Below are 25,350 nucleotides of genomic sequence, written 5' to 3'. Positions count from 1 at the left end.
GGGAGGGGAAAGCCTTCAGATAATGACAGAGGTCTGACCCCTGTGAAAGGAAAGGCATAGGAGGGAGAATGGGGTAACCAGCTTAGGTGAAAAGATCGCCCGCAGTGAAGAAATGGCTGCTCCTTGTACTTGCTGAGCTCACTCACGACCAGGGCTGCTCAGTGAGAGATCTGTTCCAAAGCCCAGGCAGATTCCAAATGAACTTTCAGCTGACAGCAGCCCTCGCAGCGGGTTCTCTCTCAGGGAGATCTGAGCAACACTTCTCCGTGGCTGCTGAACACATGCATCATCCTGGAGTGAAGAATTTAGAGGGGAATTTACTGCGTGGATAGTGACAAATGTGTTTTAGGTGTGCAAGTGTGTGAAGTAAACCCTGATCTTAAGATAACAGATGAAGGGTAGGCTCTGTTTATTAGTTAATTATTGACGTACCTGGAAGGAAAAACTCCATGACTGGTATTTATGACTGGCCTGGGTTGAGGGTAAACTTTCACTTCTGGAGCTCTTAGCTCTCTAGAAACCAATTCTTTGGTTGAGCAAGTCTCTCAACTGTCTGATCCCTAACTGAAAAGAAATATAAGTCAACATTCTCAGCCAGGGAGATAGAACAGGGGAGGGAAAAAGGTACACAGTCATGCACTTCAGAAGGTTTCAGACAGCAGCAGATCATGTGTGGTAATGGTACCCCATGTAGCCTGGATGTGTGGTAGGCTATGCCATCTAGATTTTTGTACATGTGCTCTATAATGTTCCCACAATGACAGAATTACCTAATGATGCATTTGAGCAAACTTTTTGACTCGAGGGCCACAATGGGTTCTTAAACTGGACCGGAGGGCCGGAACAAAAGCATGGATGGAGTGTTTGTGTGAACTAATATAAATTCAAAGTAAACATCATTACATAAAAGGGTACGGTCTTTTTTTTTTTTTCGTTTTATTCATTTCAAACGGGCCGGATCCGGCCCGCGGGCCATAGTTTGCCCACGGCTGCACTAGACCTTGAGCACTATGAATGCAGGAGCCCATCAGTCTTTTCCCTCAGTGAATGGCTATCTGCTCCCAGTGTCTGGCCTTCAATAAATATGGCATGAATGAATGGATGGATGGATGAATGAATGAACAGATGAATGTCAATCACCAGCTGCAGATAAAAGTTCTCTTTTGCAGCTGACTGCGAAGCTGATGGAGCAGCACACCAGCGCCATGCGGGACGCGAGCTGGACCTGCGGGGATATAACATTCCTGTCATGGAAAATCTGGGTGCGACCTTAGACCAGTTTGATGCTATTGATTTTTCTGACAATGCAATCCGGAAACTGGATGGCTCTCCTTTGTTGAGAAGACTGAAGACACGACGGGTGAACAACAGTAGTAGATGCTGCACAGGGAGGCGCTGGGCCGAGCTCATTCTCACCAACAGCCTCGTGGAGCTGGGTGACCGGGACCCTTTGGCGTCTCTCGGGTCACTGGCTTAGCTGAGGATTCTAAGAAACCCTGTGGCAAACCAGAAGCATTACGGACTCTATGTCATTTACAAAATTCCCAAGTCAGAGTGCTGGGTTTCCAGAAGGTGAAGCTGAAAGAGCATCAGGAAGCAGAGAACATGTTCAAGGGCAAACGGGGTGCACAGCTCGCAAAGGATATTGCCAGGAGACGCACAACGTTCACCCCAGGTGCTGGTTTGCCCACTGACAAAAGAAAGGCGTCCCGGGATGTCCCCGGGGGCCATGGAAGCGATCAAGAACCCCAACCCCAGAGCGAACGCGGACGCTGGCGGAGGTGGAGAGGCCGAAGGGCCTACTGCAGTCAGGCCAGACCCCGGGCAGAGAGCGCCGAGGAGGCCCCAGCAACGACCGGAGGGAGGAGATGGAAGAAGACACCCTCCCCCACGGGTCCTGAGCAGCGGGCCGAGTGTCCACGAGGCGTGGGGTCTGGCCGGGGACAGGGTCCTGCTTTTGAACGTGGAACAACAGTCTATGTCAGCAAAGAGTGGTTCCCAAGCATCGCTGAAGGGCTCCAAACGGCTGCTGGTCGTTTTTTAATACACCTTTTGAGGTCTAAATGCCTGTTTTTTACAAATAGTAAAAATAAAGACCACCAGGTGCCTGGGCTGTGTGTGCAGTGGGTGTGTGTCTGCCTTTAAGCTGGAAATGCAGGAGGCATCGTTTCTGACCAGGCCTCCGTCCTCTGTAAACTGTTTGGATGTTTAAATCCTTAATAAAACGGGTTTTAAGTGGCAAATAAATAAATAAATAATGAAAGAAATCTCTTTTCCACTTATCCCTTCCTGTGTTTAGCTTCTCAGACATATTTTGATACTGTTTCCGATATATTCTTTACACACCATGCTGTATCCTTTGGGGTTTAGTGGTAGAGAACAGCATCCTGTCTAGTAGGTGATGCAGGAAGCGATTGATTTCAGGGTGTTAAATGGCTTATAGAATCGTTGGGAGGACTGCAGAAACAGACTCGAGGCTGAGCTGTCAGGAAAGCCTCCCCAAGCACTCTGCAGAACCATCAAGGAAGCTGCCTCGGAACCAGGAAACCACCTTCACCAGAACTACACGACAGCTGCTGCCACCGGGATGCTGCCAAGATCAGGAATCTTCCACTGCTGCCAGCTGCAGAAGACACCACACCTGCTGGGTTATAAATGAATGCCCCACACTCTGCCTCTCAACACCCATGTGAGTGACAGACTCTGGAAAGGCCAAATGCCTCCATGTGCTTTTTGGCCTCAGAAGCAGCGGAAGCAAGGCCCTTGCCCCATGCCTGTCTTCTGAAACTACGTGAGTGCCACCGGCGGGTAAAACTTGAATCATGTCCTAGCTTCCAGGGAGTTGAGGAAATGTAGTTTTTAGACTTCCAGCCTCTACAGAATAAAAGAAAGCACTCTAGAAGGAGGGCAGAATGAATTGATGATCCATTCCACCATATCCCCCTTTGAGGAAACAAAGAGAAGGTCTTATCCTCTTATGTTCTATCAATGGCATCTTCAGGCCAATCCTAAGGTAGGGTGGTATCCTCACTTGTGTTTGAAACAACTTTTGTGCATTTTCTACGGATACAGAAAAGCAGGAGTCATTGGTCATCAATTGTCTTCCACAAAGGGACATTATCTGTGGGCTCTGTGGACGCTCTACCCCAGTGATGGCGAACCTATGACATGCGTGTCAGAGGTGACAAGCGAAATCATTTTTTTGGTTGATTTTTCTTTGTTAAACGGCATTTAAATATATAAAATAAATATCAAAAATCAACCGAAGGACTTGTATGCATGCATATAAGCATAACCAATGGACACAAGCCACTGGGGGGTAGGGGAGGCCGGGAGAATGTCAAGTGCGGGGGGGGGGGGCGGAAAGGAGACATATGTAATACCCTTTGTAATACTTTAAGCAATAAAAAAAAATAAAAAAGAAAAAGAAATGAAATATATATATATATCTTTGTTTTACTATGGTTGCAAATATCAAAAAATTTCTATATGTGACATGGCACCAGAGTTAAGTTAGGGTTTTTCAAAATGCTGAGACGCCAAGCTCAAAAGGTTCGCCATCACTGCTCTACCCCATTCAGAACACCATGAGATCATTAATGTTGCCTTGTGGTGGTGATTCTTGTGAGATCAAACAGTTAACAATTCTTAACTAGTTCATAGAAATCCCAAACCACAACTTCTAGGGTTTATTTTTTGTGCTCTTCTGACACCTGTGTCTCCATGTAGAGAGTTCTAGTGCAATTATTATAACCTTTTTGACGTTACTCAATGAAAAGATATTTATTGGACACTTGCTGTATGCCAAGCACTGTTTGCATACGTAATAAGTATGTTGAGTAAGTATGACTCATGATAGACTCAAAACTGTTTATGTCCCTTAATGGTTTATCAGTAGGTTAACCTTCCCTACCCCTGAATAAAAACCCTGGCTCACTCCTGGGAAATAGAAGAGTACTGGAGTTACTTTAAGACACAAAGACATTCTCACTTTGATTATAAACATGTCCGGTCCCATGTAATGATCAAGAGGCTGAACTTAATATTAAATCCTCTCTCCTCAAGTCTGGCTCAGGCTGGAAGTCCACAATCAGAAAGGAGGCTTGACATTTCAGCTCTTCTCTTCTTATCACAATCTTTCCCACTCCCTCACTGTCAGACCTGAAAGAGAGGAGGAGGGAGAAGAAGCAAGGAAAGAGGACAGTACTTACTTGACTGGATGGCTCTGTGCTCTCTGGGCCTAGCACAAGGCTAATGCTGGTGTCCCTGGGTAGAACTCTTTCTCTTATAATGAATGAGCTTTTATAGTTCTTCATGGGTCTCATCTCTCCTGCAGTCCCCTTTGACCAGGTGAAAATAATCTCTATTCTTGGTGGCCTCTTACAGCTCCTTCCTGATCCCCGGGCATTGGGCAACATACCTCTGGCCCTTTTTGATAAAGATTCTCCTCTCCTTTGGAGACAAGTCCTCTCCTATTGGGCCAACCAAAGATGGCCCACCTCACCTCTCTCCTAAGTGGCCTTCATCTAGTCCACAGAAAACAGGGCAATATATATGGCATCCTTGCCCTGAAACATACTTGATCTGGTTGAGGGGGGAATGAGTCTTTAGAGTTATTTCCTCAGTAAATCTGCAGTGTGGAGGTGTAGGATTTGTCTCCTACTCCCTTTGGTAACTGATAACTTTCATATTGGTGCTTCCGTGAAAACAGCGGCAGGAATGGTTCCATTGTAACATCCTGCCACACATGCCTTCTAATGTCATTTCACAGAGATTTGCCCTGCCCCTCCCTTTGTACAGTGAGTTATTCAGCAATAGAAATCATGCTTATGTTGTTCTCTTCCATCATTATCCTTCCCCTTCACATTCTTCAAGATCCAGCTCATCTCCCACTCCTTTGATGAAGCATGAAGTCTTTCTAGATCTTTCTGACTGTTTAAAATTTCTCAGTTTTCACATGCTTCTCAGTCTTTCACATGTCGCTGTTGAGTTTGCCCTGATCAACCTGTATGCTCTCCAACACAATTGAGCTCCCTCCTTAGAGCTCCCTTAGGATCTTTATATACATCTATTACTATATTTTGTATTGTTATTTTCCAACTGTTTGCCTTACATAGTAGCCTAGGAACTCTTCAAGGGCAGTGCTCATGTTTTAGCCAACTCATACCTCTGGTCAACTCATACCATACTACACTTAGTCAGCTTATACCTCTAGTACCATACCCAGTCCATCAAATCAACTCATCTTACGTGAATTTATTCAACTACTACAGGCACTGAAGACACCATGGTGAACCAGACAGATGGGGCCTTTGCCTTCATGGCACTTGACAGAACCCAAGTACATTTGTGGCACCTCATTGAATCCCCATCACTCAAGTCCTGGTTTGTGATGGACCCCTCATGGAGAACAGGTACATCCCAGAGAAGTGTCACAGTGAGATTCTCAACTACTTAACATGGAGGTCCAGGACACTTCTAAACAATTGCCACACTACTTCTGGAAAACTCTGACTTGATCTACTAATGTGGACTCACCCATTCAGTGACACAATTTATTCAAAACAAGGACTGATAAGTGTCCTGAAAATTCCATTATTGGGGAACATTTCATGCTTCATGAGAAAGGTAATGCTCCCCACAAGGGGTGTGTCCTTCCTCATGAATCACCTGTGCACATATGCAGTCCTGGACTCCCAGCAATGACAACATGTCTGTGCATGCAGAGAGGGAGAAAAAAATATGGGTACACAGCAAGTTTTCTTATCTTCACTTCTAATAAGAGAGCATGGCTCATTGAGGTTCTAGGTTATGGAACTATTATTATGTTGGGGGGAGGGGGAAGGAAGGACAGTAAAAAGTCAAATCATATATGAACATTGGAGATGAAGAATATCTGAGTCTGCATCTGTCAGTGCTAACAAATACTATGCATCAAGCTCATTGACATCAACAATCTCCTCATAAAAGGCGACCTACGGGTTATAGGACTTGGCAAGGCTTTTCTACCCAAAGACTATTTCTCCCCTCACTTTACATCACAAAGTAATAAAATACCACCATGGAACTCAAGCTAAGGTAAACCATCTCTAGCAGCTCTGTGTTTAGGTAGCTATGAAGGACAGTAGGCATCAAAAACTCTAGTAATGGTTGTTGACAACATAGGTTCCTGGGCCCTAAATATTTTTATTCAGAGAGTACCCCAAACACTATAGGATTTGCTATAGCTTTTGCTGGATTTGATATCAGATTTACTCTGCATAGGTTCAATTTGTTGAATGCCTGTACTTAATATCAAAGGACAGAGGATAGGGGATACCTGACAAGGGAAAAGTTGACAAACCATATCCAGACTTTGGGTTGACACAGAAAAGAGCACGTGGAGGCAAAGCTGTGGGAGCTGGGCCCTGGAGGAAGGGATCCCTCAGAAACACAAACTCCACATCAGATCAAAGCACAGGCTGCTGGTTCCTAGGAAGAAATGGGGCAATAGTTCTGTGTTCAACATGGAGTTAGATATTTGGCAACGACACACGGCACATTTTTCTGTTAAAATCTTTTTAGTTTCTCAGAAGCCTTCCTGAGCTAAGACTGCTCTGTCCTTCATAAACCTTTCCTGTAAAAGAGGGTGTCAGTACCACAAACCAAATTGTGAGGCAGCTGAGCTGCTGACTTCCTGGAGGCCATCACCAAACCCACGGCAGGGCTCAGATTAGACTAAACTGTCTGTTCCAGTTGTCTTGACCCAACCAGCCAATCCTGTGCTTCCCTGTGAAAATGAGGTATCACTTCAGCAAACACCAGTGGTCCTCTCCTGTCATTTGGGGCCAGTTTTACTGTGTGGCACTAACAGTAGAGACTAGGAGTAGAAATGAGACATTCTCAAAGCTAACTAGAGGTTACCTAGCTTTACCACCAGGACCAGCAGGAACACAGCTCCACTCAGCTTACAAGACACTGCTACAACAATAGGCCAAGACGATGCTGGATCTGCAAATGCAAATGTAAAATTTAAGCATGATAGTCTGCTTCAGTAGTTCTCCTCTTTGGACCTGCTGCTCCTGTTTCATAGGTCTCATTATTTGAAACATCCCTCCTCTGCCACCCCCAACAGATGCCGTGGAAAGTCCACATTTCCTGCATTCGCTCCTCCTGGCCCCCCGGTCTAGAATGTTCCCACCTTTTATCTCTGTATCTCACACCTTCTAAGATCCAGTTCTAATTTTCAACCTTCTATCAAGGCACACTTGACTATTCTGAACTCCAGAAATCCTTACCTATAGTGGTGGTTCTATAGTGGTGTTCCAAAATCTGCGGCAAAGCAAAACTCTTTGATGAGCTTTTTAAGTATTTATTATCACTCTCCTCAGACTGTCTATATTTGAAATTTGAGGAGTGAGGTTGGGAAATCCGCCTTTTTTCGTTTATTTGTTTGTTGTTTAATGTTCCCATAAGCGCTCACTTAAGAATCATTGGTCTATAAAGAGCCAAGTCATGTTTGATATATACTATAATATTGTTTTTCACTTGTTTTGAGTTTTCTGATTTTTTATTGAATTTATTGTGGTGACATTGGTCAATAAAATTATATAGGTTTCAGGTATATAATTCTGTAATACATAATCTGTATATTGTATTGTGTGTTCACCACCCCAAGTCAAGTCTCCTTCTATCACCATTTATTCCCCCTTTACCCTGTTCTACCTCCCCTCACCTCCCTTTCCCTTTGGTAATCACCATATTGTTGTCTGTATCTAATAGCCCTTTGGAAGACAGTTTGGCAGTTTCTTATAAAACTAAGCATACTCTTACCATATGATCTTGCAATCACACTTCTTGGTATTTATTCAAATGAGTTGAAAACGATGTCCACACAAAAACCTGAACATGGATATTTATCTCAGCTTTATTCATAATTATGAAAACATGAAGCAACCAACGTGTCCTTCAGTGGGTGAATAGATAAATAAGTTGTGGTACATCCAGACAATGGAATATTACTCAGTGCTAAAACGGATGTCATGAAAAGACATGGAGGAAACTTAAATGCATGTTGCTGAGAGAATGAAGCCAATGTGAAAAGGCTTCATACTGTATAATTCCAACTACATGACATTCTGGACAAGGCAAAACCATGGAGACAGTAGAAAGATCTGGACTTGTCAGGGGTTGGGTGAAGGGAGAAATGAATAGATGGAGCACAGAGGATGTTTAGGGCAGTGAAACTACTCTGTATGATACTATAAGGATGGATACATGTCATTATTATTTTGTCCAAACTTATAGAATATAAAACACTAAAGTGAACCTTAATGTAAATAATGGACTTTGGGTGATGATAATGTGTCAATGCAGGTTCATCAGTTGTGACAAAGGTACCACATTGGAGGATATTGCATGGCAGAGGCTGTGCATGTGTGTGTGTGGTTGGGGAGGTGTGGATAGGGGACATCTCCATGTTTTATGCTCAATTTTTCTGTGACCCTAAAACTGCTCTAAAAAATAAAGTCTATTTTTTTAAACGTGGAGAGGGTTAGTTATTCCTGTGACTTTACCATCTAGTCCCACTCTAGTGAAGGAGGGTTATGATGGGATGCAGAGATGATGGGATCTTAGAAAAGGAAATTAAGTCAAGTCAGGCCTTAGAGAACTGAGAAGCCATCCAAAATATTAATAATAATTATGATAACAGCTATTATTTTGTGAGAGCTGATTATGTGCCAGCCACTGTAGGAAGCAATTCACCTGACAGAGATATCATCATCCCCACTTTAAAGATGAAGAAATTGAGTCCTGGGGAAGTTAGGCAATTAGTCCATGTTCACAAATGACAGAGTCCAGATTCCCACCCGGGCCGAACAGACCCCAGAGCCAGAGTGTTTAACCATTTTTGTCTTTCTTTCTTAGCATCATGTGGCTCTGTTGTGCTGCTCTCTTAGTAGACAAGCTCCCTCTATTTTCCCATCTAGTTACACGTGATCCAGCAAGACTGCCTCATCCCTAGAGCTTTCTTTCAAAGAGACTCTTATCTTTATGACCCTTAATTCAAATTCTTGAGAAAATAGGACTATCCAATGAATTGGCTGATTTTGAGACAGATATTCATTCAGAGTCCAATCAGCCATAGCCAGGAGGGTTACCCCAGAACTATAGGTAGTATAGGCAAATTGCCTGAGGTGTCCTTCATACCAGGACATCACTAACTATCCTTGAATCCAGAACCCTGGAGGAGGCATTGTTAAATTGCTACTTTTCACACATGTAGAATCATGTGTGATAATAATATACCCTTATGGTGCTATTATGAGATTTAAAGTTATTCTATGTGAAATACATAAAACAGCGTCTAGCACATGGCCATTGCTATGAATAGCATTATTATTCAAGCTGCACTGCAACCACTTTGTCTCTGGCTTTCCGGTATGCTATTCCCTTGACTCCCAACTTAGCTTCTTTGCCTTGACTCATCCCCTTCAAAAGCATGTGCCTCAACAATTGCCAAATTTAACCATCTCTGCAAACTCATTCTTTTCTAGTTCAGATTTGATAACACCCTTAGAAAACCAAAGTAAATAATTCCAGGTCTGAAAATGTCCAGGGCCATTCTAAAATCACACAAACCAATGCTAACCTTTACCTTTGGGAAGATAGTTTCAAAACCAGGTTTTAAAGAAAGTTGAGGTCACAAAAGTGATAGCCATTTGCACGATAAATAATGCTACCACGGCAAGCTGGGGAATTTAAATATTTCCAGAGGATTGCTTTGAATCTTGGTATTGTTCTAGAATCAAATCAAGCAGTGCATTCAGACTTTTGTTGGCAAAGAGAGGCATCACTGCCATGAAGCAACATCCAAATAAAATGAGGTTTCTTAGCCCGTTTATCACAACAACCACCAACTTACATTTGTTTATTTAAAATTTCTCATTTGATTATTCCCAACTATTGCCCTGCAAGCAAAGTAAGGCCACTATTCTCCAATTTTACAGATGATAAAATTGAGGCTAAGCAACTTGCTACCACTTGGCACAGCTAGTAGGACGAGCATAGAAGAAAAACCCAGGTCTCCTGCTCCACAATATCTCTCTAATGAAAACTGAAAGGAAGTTTCCAAGTAGTAAAAGCAACTTGTTGAGAAATCATCGGTGTCTCTCAAAGTGTGCTCCTTAAATCACTCTTGTGTCATGATACTCTGAGAATAAGCTTAGAAATTACTGCTCACCAGATGGTCCCTCTTGGTTTATAATACATTAGCTTATTAAAGGCCCTGAGAAATTCTACCTAATTTCTAGCTAATTTCTATTAACCCTGTATTTTTCAAATTTATTTGACCACAAAACTCTTATTGTGTGTGTTATTTATTAATATCACATAGAGGAATATTCTTTGGAAAGCATTTTAGACTGCGTTAAAAACAGTTGTTCAGTGATGTAAGTGAACTAACTAAAAAAAAAAAGTGCTTTAACTAAAAAAAATTATTCTACTTTGCCTGATCCCCAGTTTCTTAGGCCTAAACTAATTTCAGAAGTCATACTAAACTAATTTCGGAAGTCATACTAATTCTAGGGAAGTTTTCTGGGCAGGCTGTTATAAGGCATATAGGAGAGGCAAGACTTTGAAGAATTGAAGCAGGCTTTAGGGGGCAGATAAATATAAAAATAGAGCTGTCTCCATCCTCCAAGTGGCCAGGAAACTCCAGGTAGCCTTCTGTCTTCGTGTGTTCTCTTTACCTCCACAGCTTTCCTTCATCTAGGCCTGGGTCAATAGTGTGGGTGAGATATTTCTCCTTTTCTTCCTCATCTTGTGGCTTTCCCCACAAAGAGAACTTCCTCTAATCCTCTAAGAGAAATCTTTGGCTTCCAGGATATCAACGTCTTATACATAAAGGTCACCCTGTGGTTGCCAGGAATGATGACGGTGGCATTAAGGAAAGGGGAATGCAATTTGCATGCCTTTCAAAAATCTCTACCAAGCACTAGTTACCCAACAAATCGAAAGTCATTGCATAACCAGAGTGAGCCCTTTCATTCTTTTTTTTTTTAATATATTTTATTGAATTTCCACAGAGAAGAAGGGAGAGGGACAGAGAGTTAGAAACATCGATGAGAGAGATCGATCAGCTGCCTCCTGCACGCCCCCCAGTAGGGATGTGCCCGCAACCAAGGTACATGCCCTTGACCGGAATCGAACCTGGGACCCTTCAGTCCGCAGGCCAACGCTCTATCCACTGAGCCAAACCGGTTCGGCAGCCCTTTCATTCTTAAACCACTTTCTCAGACCTTCTTGTCAGTGGCTACAGCTCCCCAATAACTACTACAGCAACTGCTCTTGAAAGAATTAACTTTGCCTCTTCTTAACTCCAAACCTTTACATCCAGCTTAAACTCATTGAACCAGGTTGCCAATTTACCGCATATATTTGCCACTTGGGGAAACACATGAGCTTCCTTGCCTAGGGCCAATCCCGAGAGCAGTAGTGTTTTAAGATGTTTTTCTACTCTGGGCCTCACCCTGAGCCTGGGGACAGTTGAGGAGACTGGCTGCTCTCTGAAACCGTGTGTTTCCTTCCCTCATGAGCCAACATGGCCTTGGCCTATCAGAGACATTTCTCTTCCTCGGGTTCTCAGCTCTATAGTTTCTTCTTTACTATTGAGCAGTTTCTTCCAGGAAACAGTCTCAAGGCAGCACACCCAGAGGTCAGCTGGCAGGCTGTGGACGTCACTTCCTCACCGGCCCAGCGTCTCCCACAAGCAGGGAATGTGTTTATTCTCAGAGGTTTCCCAAGAGTCAGAGGGGTGAGCACCTGCCTGAGTGCCAGCTGGGTAGTGGATATGGGGGTCCACAGCCCCCCTTCCACCTTCCTTGCCTCCTCTTCTATCTCCTGGGCCCTGAAGCAGATGCCCCCCAACAAGATAGAGTGCCCCTCACAGTTCCTCTCTGAGAACGTAGGCCCTGGAGCAGGAACCGCCCACTCCATCATTGAGTCAGAACTGCATGGCCAACGCTTTTTTTAAAATATGTCTTTATTGATTTTTAGAGAGAGAGGAAGGGAGAGGGATAGAGAGAAATATCGATAAGAGGGAAACATCATTGATCAGCTGCTTCCTGCATGGCCCCTTCTGGGCATGTGCCCTGACCTAGAATTAAACTGTGACTTCCTGGTTCACAGGTCGACGCTCAACCACTGAGCCATGCCAGCCAGGCAACACAGAGCACTTTTGAGTCACCTTTCTGGAAAGTCCACTGTGCTACCCTCAGAGCAAGAGCAAACTTAATTTTCTAAATATTGCAGAGTAAAAGATTCTTTCTTGAGGTTAACCACCCATGACAGAAAAAAGCACCCCTCCTCAAATGAGTGCTCTTCTTAGCTGCATGTGATGCCCTTGGTACCATTTATATCACTCTACTTGAGTTAAAATGGCACTTTTCTCAAAGGTTAAGAATAACACTTTAAAATAATAAATATTGTTATTTTAATAATATAATCAAGCACAGGTGAAATGCACATAAATGCTTTATAATATTACTAGAGGCCCAGTGCATGAAATTCATGCACAGGGTGGGGGTGTGTGTTCCTCATCCCAGCCTGCACCCTCTCCAATCTGGGACATCCCTCTCACAATCCAGGACTGCTGGCTCCCAACTGCTCGCCTGACTGCCTGCCTGATTGCCCCTAACCGCTTCTGCCTGCCAGCCTGACCACTCCCTAACCACTCCCCTGCCAGCCTGATCGATGCCTAACTGCTCTTCTGCCGGCCCGATTGCCCCTAACTGCCCTCACCTGCTGACCTGGTCACCCCTAACTGTCTTCCCCTGCAGGCCTGGTCACCCCCAACTGCCCTCCCCTACTGGCCTGGTCACCCCTAACTTCCGCCCTAGCCTGATCTCCCTCAACTGTGCTTCCCTGCAGGCCTGGTCACCCCCAACTACCCTCCCCTGCAGGCCTGGTCACCCCTAACTGCCTTCCCCTACTGGCCTGGTTGCTCCAACTGCCCTCCCCTCCAGGCCTGGTCCCCCTAACTGCCCTCCCCTGCAGGCCTGGTCCCCCTCAACTTCCTTCCCCTGCAGGCCTGGGTTCCCCCCAACTGCCCTCCCCTGCAGGCCATCTTTGACCACATGGGGCGGTCAATTTGCATATTACCTCTTTCTTATATAGGATTGACATATTTTTAAAATATTGATTGACTTTAGAGAGAGAAAGGGAAAGAGAGGGACAGAGAGACATTGACTCATTGTTCCACCTATTTATGCATTCATTGATTGATTCCTATATGTATCCTGACCAAGGATGGAACCCACAACCTTGGCTCATTGGGGAAAATGCTCCAACCAACTGTCCTACCTGGCCAGGGCAATATGGTTGATACTGTATAAAATAATATTAGTAAACTCACATAACAATGTTATGAGATAGATACTGTTATTATTTCCATTTACAGATTAAAAAACTGATGAGGAGAAGGGTAAATTCCCTTTACAGACAGTATAGTGAGTGGGAGGGCTGGTTTTACTTTTTCCTCCCAGACTCTTTGTCCTTGTGTCCCCTTCACTGAGAGGTGTTACTCCCTCTGGGAAAATCTCTCCCTCTCTCTCTCTCCCCCTCTCTCCCTCTTTTCCCCTTTCCCTCTCTCCCCCTTTTCCCCCTCTCTCCCTCTCTCCCTCTCCTCTTCTTTCCCTCTCTCCCTCTCACACATACACACTGTTAAAGAAAAAAATTATTCTGACACTTGTTAAAACATTAAGGAGGACTTCGTTCAAGACTATCGCAGTAGCAGTATTGCAGTAGGGAAGAGAGATTGAGCTCAACTCCAAATACAGCAAGGACAAGTGGGGGTTTATAGCCAGGAAGCAGAGGGAAGGGGTCGGTAAGTAGAAAATTACTAAGAAGAGACATCAAGGGGAGGAGGATTCTTGCTAAACTGACCAACAAGGATTCTTGCTGAAGGCAGGCCAAGGAAAAGGTGGTTGATGAAGATCTTGATCAGATATCAGTGGTGAGGGGATTCTTTCTAAAATAACTTAGCAGGATTCTTGCTAAAACTGCACTAAAAAAACCCAAGACAGGTCAAGGTCCAAAGTCAGAAGGCTCACAGAGAGGAGCCTAACTAAAGTTTGGTAAGGGTGAAAGTTTTTATCAACACACACACACACACACACACACACACACACACAAACACCCCCCCACACACACACACACACACCACACATACACACACACACACACACACACACAAACACCACGTTTGTCCTCTAACAGCCCCCTTTATTCCTTTTCTAAGAAATTGAGTTCTGAATATTGCCTCCCCCTTGCTCTACCTATATATCCTTGAGCCCTAGGATAACTAAAGATACGCTGAACAGCATTCTCCTTTTCTTGGAACTCCCTGAGAAAGTGCCAGGTGGGAAAGGCACATCAGAACAGCCATCCAGGCTCAATCACTGGCATGAGGTGGTCAGTGGAAGGCAGGGAAGGCAGCCAGTGAGCTGCCCTGTGCAGGTTTCAAGGAGAACTAAGTGCACATTTTAACTGGTTTTCAACCACATAACAATGTTGCAAGGGGGAAAATTAGTGCTACCTGGTGTTTTCTGCCATGATTTCAAAGGATGTTTAGCATCTCTGCAGATTTAAGCACAAGAAAAATTGTGAAAAAAAACTTTGAAATGAGCAAACTGATTATTGAGTATCCTTCCCGTGGAAGGCTGGTGTCTGAAGGACTCTCTCGAGGATGTCTGATGCGTTGAAGGTCTGAGTCTTTCTTGGTCTTCAACTGTTTTGCAACTCTGTAGAGACAGACTTCAACTTGTGGAGAACTGATAGTGATGCAAATGATTTCTGTCCATAAAAAAGCAAATAAATTTTGTCCTGTGAAATTGCAATTAATCCCCACCTGTGAAACAGGCTGTTTTTGCATCTATTAGCAAATTAAAAGCAGTGTTTCTGATTGCCTACGTAAATGACTGGTCTCTGGCTTTTTATTTGAGCTAGTTGTAATTTCTTATTAGTTCTCTCAATATTCATGAGTTAAATCAAATATTTGACATGTCTTCTTTCTACGTTTGTATGGGCCATAGTTTTATCTTTTTAGAAAATTACTCTGTAAGGATAGAGATTCCACAATTTGGTAGCTAACACTAAAATCTTTCTCCCTCCTCTGTTCTGGGCTATCACCTAAAATTAGACCAGATGCCACATCATGCTGACTCTCAAAAAGAGGCAGCTTTAACAGTTAATAAAGTTTAAGAAGTTTCCTTGCAAGGGGACTAAGACTCCTAAGCCATCTTTAACTCATTGGTAGAGACACCTGGAGCACGGAAGAGAGCAAGGGATAATTCTAACTTAAATTACATAAGTTACTTAAGAATTGGGTGGGGTTCCTTTAGTATTTTTGTATAGTCCTCACTGAACTATTCTTGCTTTTGTTGCTTGTGCTTTTAGTGGCATACACAAGAAATTATTGCTGAGACCAGTGGAATATGACTTGGCCTTTAAAAATCAGGAAATCCAGCCACATATGACAACATGAATGACCCTGGAGGACATTATACTAAGTGAAATAAGTCATCACTGAAGGACAAATACTGCATGATTCCACATAGATGAGGTATCTAACATAGTCAAACTCATGGGAACAGAGAGTCAAATGGTGGCTGCTAGGGGCCGGAGGGAGGGGAAATGGGTTTGCTGGAAAATGGGTATGAAGTTTCAATTATATAAAATATAAGATCAAGAGATCTTCTGTCTGACATTGTGCCTATAGTCAACAATACTGTGTTGAACACAAAAAAAATTTGTTAAGAGAGTAGATCTCATTTTATATGTTCTTGCTATAATCAATCAATCAGTCAATCACAGTAACAGACAATAAACTTGCAAAAAGAAAAATAACAATTGGGGACTCTCTAGGTCCCAACCTTTCTCCAATATATTAGCTCAAACATAATATACCAGACATGGCTAAAAAGCTCGGAGGTGGGCCCCGACATTACTGAGCAGCGATCCACTCCATGCTCCTGATTTTTGGTCTCCTTTATCCTGTGTCACGTGAGAAAGAAAGGATCAGAGGCAGTGAGCAGTGGGCCGCGCACCATCACACAGCTGCCCGACTTCCCATGCCTTGCTTCTCTCACTGCCCCTGCCCCTCACTATAGACAACAGCAGACAAGAAACACCACCACAAAGGCAAGTAGCCTAGTGTCATTAAATAAGCGACAGAAAGGAGTCCCAAGGCTTAACTAATTTCCAAGTGTGGTCCAAAGACCACCTGCATCAGAATCACCTGGTTAGATGAGCTTGTTGGGAATGCAAATGCCTGCTCTCCTCCCCTAAGGGATTCTGCATCAGTGGTGATGATTCATATGAAGTTTTAGTCCAGATATCAAAAAGATGGGGGCATGTTGCTTATCTTCCATAGTCCTTAAAAACCCATCAGGGCCGAGTCAGGACCAGGCTCTGGGTGCCCCCACATGCGGGCTTTCCCCACGTGCCCACTGCCTCTCAGGCGGTTAAGATGGAGAAGTGAAACTCACTTCATAAGAGTGTTTTGCTCTTTACCATCTGTTTACCATTTTCAAACCATCTGTTCCTTCTCACGAGCTGTTTTGGCTCATGAAGGCACTAGAGGGTGGTGATTAGAGCTGGATTCTGGTAGAATACCAGGATTTGAATTCTGACTTTGCCAATTCCTGGCTTTGAAACCCTAGGTAAGGTACTTAATCTTTCTGTGCCTCCGTTTTCTCATCTATAATAACAGCATTCACTATTGGTTGTTGTGAGGGATATAGTAATTAGTACAAGTTGTGACAGTTTAGATAACACAGGTTGTGAGAATTCAAGTTATAATGTATGTAAAGAATGTAAAACAGAGGCTGGTGTGTGATAAGTGCTCAGTATTAACTGTCACCCTTATTATTATTGGCTTCTCTCCTATGATTATTCCTTCAGATAGGAGGAGGGTTTACGAATTAGTTTGGCTATCCTAGATGTAATCCTGAGAGTCCAGTGCCCAGCTACAATCTTAGCCCACTGGCCCATGACTCCTCCCATAGTTGGCCATATCGGTCAAGGTCACTGTACTAGGGCAGAACTGTATGGGCAGAGACATAAAGGGAAACCCACTCACGTTTCTGTGACTATAGGGTACGTCATTGTTACTTTTCTCTCAGTTAGCTTTCCGTAGAATTAAGATGTGTGTTAATATTCCACCCCCAACAAAAATCAGAGTGGCATCTGCTTAGACATGGCACAGGCTCCTCAGGTAAGAAAAATCTGAGCCATCTCCCCTCCCACCCTGATTGGATCTTGTTCTTGTAAACCCCACCCCATGCCTTCTTCCCAGATCCTAGTTAAAGGACGCTCTTGGTGTAAAGATAAATGCTAAGATCAATTCAACACAACATGTTGCAGAAAAGGAAAACTAGGTTTCCTCGGTGTTTATAGCATGAATATTGTCTTTTTAAAAGACGGCGATATTAAGAAGTGGTAACTACCAAAGTCTGTCATTTAAATAAAGAGCAGGTGTTACTTATGATGGGGCAAAGTGTGTTGCCCTAGAAATGAGAATCACTTTAGAGAATCACTCTTCTTCCTTTTAAGAGAACTGGTGAGACTCACCTTGCACACTGGGTTGGAAAGTCATTAAAACTGCTGAAGCATGTCATGTTGCAGGGCGCTTGCAGCACAACTCCTGGACTGCCCGGAGGTAGCACAGACCAGTGAGCGTCATGAGCATCTGAGATGCTGCCTACTTATTAAGCAAGTGTTTGTCCTATGATGTCCTGGGCCCTCAGGCCACAGCGGATGTATGAGACTGCTCTGAATGGCCACTTGCTGTCTGAGTTGAAGTAAATAATGCACATCCCTTTAAAGTTCAGTTTCCTCACTTGGGACATAGGAAGCAATATGTTAGTTAGGATGCTTTCTTTGGGTGCAAGTTATAGAAAAAGCATGACTCAAGAGCTGTTAACAATCATGGGAAGTCCCATCTCACATTATAGGGAGTGCCCAGCTGTGCCAGGAGCCAGGAGGCCTGCCTCTGCTTTGCTTGGCTCTGGCCTCCTCTCTGTGTTGACTTTCTCTACAGCTATAGAAATTTCAGGCACACATCCAGACAGCACCCCCAAAGTAGAGAAGAGGAATGTCTCTTCCTACCTGTCTTTTTCATCAATGAGGAACCTTCCCCAAGCCCCCATCCCCAAGCAGCAGGGCTTGCCCTCATGCCTGACTGGCTAAAATGAGGTAACATGACCCCTGGACCAGTTGCTGGTGATGGATGCCATAATTGGTTTAAAATATTTCACACTTAACCCTGGGCTATGAGCAGAATCACTTCCCAAAGAATAGGATGATAGGAGGACAAACACCTAAACAGCAGCAGGACTTTGCAGACAAAGAGGAAGAAGTAGCTGGTTGAAGTACAGGCGATGGACAGTGTTTACTGTGCCAGCCCACCAAATTCTTGTGATGAATAGATGAGATGGTGGATGAAAAATCGCCCACTCAGTGCCTGGCATATGGAAATAATAATAGCAGGTGAGTTTTTTAATGGCTCTTTATATGAATTCTCTAAGTCAATTAGTGCCCTGTGAGGTAGGCACCATCATTACAGATAAGGGGACTGGAACACAGGTGAGTTAAGTACCTTGATCAAGGCAGCGTCTGCATTTAAACTCAGGCTGCCTGACTTCAAGGTCCATTTTCTAAAGGACTACCATTTTCTTCACTGAAATGGTAGTCCAACCCTTCACCTCATCTCTTCCCTGATCTCAAGAAATGTGTAAATTTTGAGTTCAATGGGATTCACGTACATGAAAATTAGAGACCAATATAATATAGCAGCTAGTGACAATCTCAGTGGTATATCAGAGGAAAGAAGTAACCCATGTGTTGAGTGGGCAGCAGGGTGCTGGACCTGGAAGGAGGAGTGATTTTGAAGAGGCAGTGGAGAGCATGCCAGACTGGTGTAGCTGCTTCTAGTTTTCAAAAATCTACTCTTATGTGAGTTGGGTAAAGGGATGTGGCTTAGAATCCACTCTGGAGAAGTAGAGGCATAGCAGGACTCCAGCCACATTCAACTTAAGGAGAGACTTTAAAGGTTGTTTTACCCACAAAACCATTGACTCATGAGCTGGACTTCATGAGTCACAAAACTTCTGTGCAAGGGAAGCCAAATCACATTGGTAAACTCTAAAATTTTCCTAATATTCTCTTACAACTACTGCCTGTAAGTCCCAATCTATGGCATTGTTATCTTCCAAGAGAAGTTTGATATTGATGGAAGACTTGGAATTTCCCCCAAAAAAGCATGGCAAGATCTCTAATAGATTTGGGTGGGACGAAAGGTGGTGCTAGAGTTCAAACTCAAGGTAATTATGCACTTATCCTCATCTCCCCTAGCCCCTTAGGATTACATCCCCATGCCTGCAGTTTGGGTACCAAGTCTTCTGAAATGACTCGAGATTTGGACCTAAACCTCACATTCTTATGAAGAGTGCCCTGGGTGTCCCAGTCACAGATGATGTTAGAATGTTGAACACTAGATGGTATTTCCCAAAGGAACCTGCTTGAGGAAGAGATTTCTCTTTATATCTCACACCACTTCCTGTGACACCAACTTTCATGCCAAGGGAGGACCTCCAAGGATGTGTTCTGGGCAGGTTTTTGGGTCATGTTGTTTTCCAATATTAATGTGTTAGAATCTAATCCACGTGTTTATATTCTATTTAGTCTTGTCTGTCATCAGGTTCTTGTTCATCATCTTTTACCTTATTAGTCTTAGTATTACTTTCCAAATTCCTCTGCAATCTGACATTTAGGCAACAGGTACCTTTCTAGGTTAATACAATCTATCAAGTTGGGGAAGGATGGTCTCCAGAGTCAAAGAGTGAGTTTAGATTGCAGCACCATCACTCCCTGCTGATGCCTCTGGATCCAGGACTGAACTTGTGAGGTGAAGACCTTGTGTTCAACACAGCACGATGCCCATCCTGACCAGGTGAACAAAGTAAAAGGAAGGTGCTCAGATCATTGCCTGGCACATAATTGCTGTTTTAAATGTTAGTTTTTTCCTTCCCTCTGTCCTTTTCCCCTTAGAGGGGGAAGGGAGACGAAGGTTCAAATGCAGTAAAGGCAAAAGAGCATTTGTGTGGTTTTCAGGAAACCTGATTATGCCACTAAGTTACTGTCTACCCTCTGGTGAGAGTTACCTTCTCTGGTTCCTTTTCTCATGTACAAAAAGAGGAGGTTATATTTTATATTCCTAAAGTCACCTGTATATTTAAAATTATATCCTGTCTACATTCCCCAAGTTCTGAATCACCGGAATTCCCCCAATTCATCTGTCACATGCAGGCTCCCAAGTCATCTCCCTCAGGTGGGTGTAGCCCAGTTTCTCCCCTTTCAACTTGGCCTTCAGGATCCCCCCCGCTTCTGACCTGTTGTGAAATGGCTGCTATCTAAGATTAACTAGTACCTGCTGACCACTTAGGGAGGGCATGATGGGGACCCAGAGATACCATCTCAGACCTGTCTAGACAGCCAGCAAGCAGTTCAATCAAAGCACCTGATAACAAAGATGTCATTGGAAAGAAACATGAGGTCATCTCACCCCATAATCTGCAAACTGTGTGCCCCAGAGATCTGGAGGTTATTCAGAGCCCCTGGCAGCTGAGAGGACAGGAGGCAGAAAGAGACCAGCCCAGCACCACTCCGCCAGAGTGGGCTCACCTATGACTCATTTACTTTCTGGGTTTCTGCTGGGAGAGTCTACTGGCTAATAAGAACAGAGAAAAAGCTTGAAAGTCACCAATTCCATTTTACCCATTTACAAATAAGGTGACTGTACTTTATACTTCAAAAGCTACAGAATGATTCCCATACCCTTTAGATCCTGTAATTCCACTTTTATATAAGTTCTATCCCAAAAAACTATTTATGGATTTGTGAAAGTTTCAAGAAGTTTCTTTATACCATAGTTTAAATAGAGAAAAATTGCAAGCACCAGTAAGAAAGGAGTAGTTGAACACATATTGGTACATCCCCAAACACGGAATACTAGGAAGTCCCATGTATCAAAGAAAGAATAACTTACATGAAAAAAAGTGCTCATACTCTATTGCTAAGTGGAACACACACACACACACACACACACACACACACACACACACACACTTCTAACATCAACATTCCTTTCATAGAAGACTATCTCGGAGCCTCTAAGTGGGACATCGTTATATTCATGGTCATCTACAGTTTACCTGTGGCATTTATCTGTCCCTTCTCTCATCCACCAGCTCTCTCTCGTGCACGACATCTACCACTGCCACCATAAGAACAAGCATGTCCATGTGACATTGGCACATCTAGATGCTTCAGTGCTTCCATTACTGATACATCAGAAGTCTGCTGGGTTCTTGGCAAAAGCAGGTAATTCTGAGCCACTTTTCCCTTGATCCTCAAGCAGCAGTTCATGTGCCCAAAGCCACACAGTCTTTCTGCAAAGGTTCCATCCATTCCTTGTCATCACCATCTATCAAGCAGGTCTCAAGTTCACTTCTTCAGCCAGAACTAGAATAGACATCACATAACCTCCTACTCTCCCTTTCTGCTTTTACGTTTCCCTCTTCCCCCCACACCAAAGAACACAAACTCCTCACTATTCCTCAATTTATAACAATAAACATTTGCATGTACAAAAATGGAGACAAATGGATGATGGAATGTATTTTTTTTATTAGGAAGTTGTGATAGACGGAATAATGGATACCCCCAAAATGTCTAAATCTTAATCCCTGACCTGTGAATCTGCTCATTTACATGGCAACAGAGACTTTGCAGGTGGAGAGTAAGGATCATGAGATGAGAAGATTACTTGGTAGGCCCAGTGTAATCACAAGGATCCTTATAATAGGAGGCAAGAGGGACAAAGTAAAAAACAGGAGATGTGACCATGAAATAGGGATTGGAGTGCCGTGCTCTGAAGATGGAGGAAGGGACCACAAGCAAGGGGTCCTGGCAGCTTATAGAAGTGAGAAAAGTTAAGCAAGTTGATTCTTCCTGGAGCCTCCAGAAGGAACTTAGCCGCATATGACGTATGTAGGACTTCTGACCTACTGAACAGGAAGTTATAAGTGTTGTTTAAAGTCACCAAAGTAGGAGTCATTGTCACAGCAGCGGTGGGAAACCAATGTCATGCCAGGAGCTGCCAGACTAGCCGATTGTATTATGATTGGGGTGAGGGTCGGAAGTTTTCTTTACTTATCTATATTTCTTATCTTCACTACAATGAACACATATAGCTTTTATAATAAAAATTAAAAGTTATTTTTAAAAAGAGAATTCTAGTCTGGAATGTCTCTAACACCCACTGATTTATCCAGAGCGACAATGTCCAGGAACTTTGGAGAGAAGGAACTTTTGGCTGAAACAGCACTCAGGAACACTGGGCTTCCCCCAGAATGAACTGAGACAATGGATTTAGAGGTGAGCAGGCACAGGAAGAAAAGGAAACAAACTGAAAAAAAATAAACATTAGGCTAAAAAAGAAAAGTCAAAATATACATGAAAGTGAATCCTCAGACACTTTAAAAATCAAGGTGAAGGAGGCAGATAGAGCAAAGGTCAATCAACTGGGCCTACCCGGAAGCACAACACAATGGCATAGCAAGGTGTTTACAGCAACTTCCTTTAGCAGACTTCTTCAAGGTTCCTTCACTGGCGCATCCTATTCAAGCCTCCAAGAAGCAGGCTTTTCTACAGATTTTCCCTAGCCTTTTTTCTCCCCACCAAAATATACTTACCTTATTCTAAGGGCAATAGGCATAGACATGTCATTAAGTTCATGTCATGGGGTAAAGGAAGGAGGCACATTCTAGAACAGGGGTGGGCAAACTTTTTGACTCGAGGGCCACAATGGGTTCTTAAACTGGACCAGAGGGCCGGAACAAAAGCATGGATGGAGTGTTTGTGTGAACTAATATAAATTCAAAGTAAACATCATTACATAAAAGGGTACGGTCTTTTTTTTTTTTTTTAGTTTTATTCATTTCAAACGGGCCGGATCCGGCCCGCGGGCCGTAGTTTGCCCACAGCTGTTCTAGAACCAGCTCTCCCCAATAGAAATACAATGCAAGCCACATATGTCATTTTTAATCTTCTGGTGATCACACTTAAAAACATTAAAATAACTAGATGAAACTAATTTTTACAATATATTTTATTTAACTCAATATAGCCAAAATTTTATTTCAACATTTAATCAATGTTACAATGATACTAATGAGATATTTTGCATTTTTCACTTCATGCTATAAGTCTTCAGAATTTGATGTATATTTTGCACTTAAAGCACATCTCAGTTTGGACATTTTAAGTGTCTAATAGCTGTGTCTGGCTAATAAAGTATTGTGCAGGTCAGGACAGTTCTAGGTTAGAAGAAATTAAAGAGACCTAATGACCAAGACCAGTGGGAGTCTAGCCTGGACCCTAGTTCTAAAGAAAAGAGCTATACAAGGTAATTATAGAACATTTGAATAGTAGCTGAACAACTGGAAAAAGATAACTATGAACTAGCTATCTATTAAATATTATTATAGAATTATTGTTAGTTACAAGTGAAATATGTGTGGGAGAGTGTCCTTATATTTAGGAGACTTAGGCTGAAGTAGTTAAGGGCGAAGTGTCATGAGGTCTGAAAATTATTCCTGAAAAGAATATTTTCAAAAGGAAGAAAGCAAATATGTCAAACTGTTAATAATTATTGAATCTAGGTAGAGAGTAAATGGATGGTCTATGTACTATTTTTTAACTTCTCACTTTGTCTAAAATTCATAATAAACACTTAGGGCAAACACACACACACACACACACACACACACACAAACAACACCTGCCTTAGACCTCATTTCAAGTAGAGACCATTTATCTGTTGAATGCTATTAATCTGCTGAATTAATAGTGCTAAAATATTTATAGGGTAGAAAATTTTATAGAGGAGGCAACATGGTTAATAGTAAAAACACTAAATTTAAAAACAAAAAAATCAAGATTCCAGTTCTAAGTTTACCATTTACTAGTTATCTAATCTGAGTAGCCTGTTTTGGAAGGCTTCAAGTCATATATATATTATTATAATGAGATATATAATTATATATAGTATCATTATGTTAAAATATTATAACAACCTTATATAATATCTATAATAATAAAAGCACAATATGCTAATTAGACTGGACAGCCGGATGTCCTTCAGACAAAGCCACAGCAACCGGCAGCAGCAGCAGCAGTGTTGGGGTGATGGGGCTGGTGCCTTCCCCTGATTGGCCTGGTCACCTCCCTCAGAGGAAGGCCAGACTGCTCCCCCAGGGGGAGTGGGCCTAGCCATCAGTAGGACATCCCCTGAGGGCTCCCAGACTGTGAGAGGGGGAAGGCCGGGCTGAGAGACCCCTCCAGTGCACAAATTTTCCTGCACAGGGCCTCTAGAATCCTATATAATAAAAGGGTAATATGCAAATTGACAGGATGGCAGTATGACCGGTCACTATGATGCACACTGACCACCAGGGGACAGACACTCAATATAGGTGTTGACCCCTGGTAGTCAGTGCACTCCCACAGAGGAGGGGCCACTCAGCCACAAGACGGGCCGACGGCTGGCGAGCACAGCAGCAATGGTGTCAGTCGGACTGGGCTGAGAAGACCCTCCACCCCTAAGTGCATGAATGTTGTGCACCAGGCTTCTAGTAGCTTTATATTATAACATACTAGTGGCCTGGTTCTAATATACTAGGGGTCTGTTTCACAACGGGTTCCGTTGGGGCTTTGGCATTTCTGTGCTTCCTAGTGGCATCTGGCTGTGTGGGATGGCCAAGCTGGTGCTCCAGTGGCTGCTGGTTCCCTGAGCCCGAGAAGAACGTTCGGTAAAATACGGAGAAAAGATCGAGTCGTAAGCAAGTTCAGGCTGCCCCATTTCAACATTAAGGAATCAACAGCACCCATCACATACGGTGTCCTTTCAATGCAAACACAGAGAGCGCTGCCCCGAGCATACACAGTGCTGGCTCACCGGGGCCCACAGACCAGCAGCGATGGCCACTTTCGGGTGATGTCATGAAGTCCTGACACTGAGGCGACGCCGGGGGAGTCTGGCTGCCAAGACCGCGTCCTGGCCCACATCCGGGCCTACGCCCCACAGTGACGCCTGCGGTCGGGCACTGACAGGCGGCTTGGGGAACTGACATAGCCATGTTGGTACCGCCACAGTTTCTCTATGCACGTTTAAACCATCCATGTTCCTCCGGAAAGAAGGGCTTTTTCTCCCACTCTGGACGGCCACGCTCCCCCGGGGCGCCTGAGGAC

At 43.5% G+C, this 25,350-nt stretch overlaps 1 pseudogene; it reads left to right on the top strand.

Annotated features, from left to right (window-relative positions):
* The first annotated feature begins 678 nt into the window (after positions 1-678).
* LOC102431561 lies at positions 679-1,901 on the top strand (annotated as a pseudogene).
* The last annotated feature ends 23,449 nt before the right edge of the window (positions 1,902-25,350 follow it).

The sequence above is a fragment of the Myotis lucifugus genome, unplaced genomic scaffold, assembly GCF_000147115.1.
Source record: "Myotis lucifugus unplaced genomic scaffold, Myoluc2.0 scaffold_38, whole genome shotgun sequence".
Classification (NCBI taxonomy): Eukaryota; Metazoa; Chordata; class Mammalia; order Chiroptera; family Vespertilionidae; genus Myotis; species Myotis lucifugus.
Note: the sequence above shows the minus strand (reverse complement) of the source record. Positions and strands in the feature narration are given on the sequence as shown.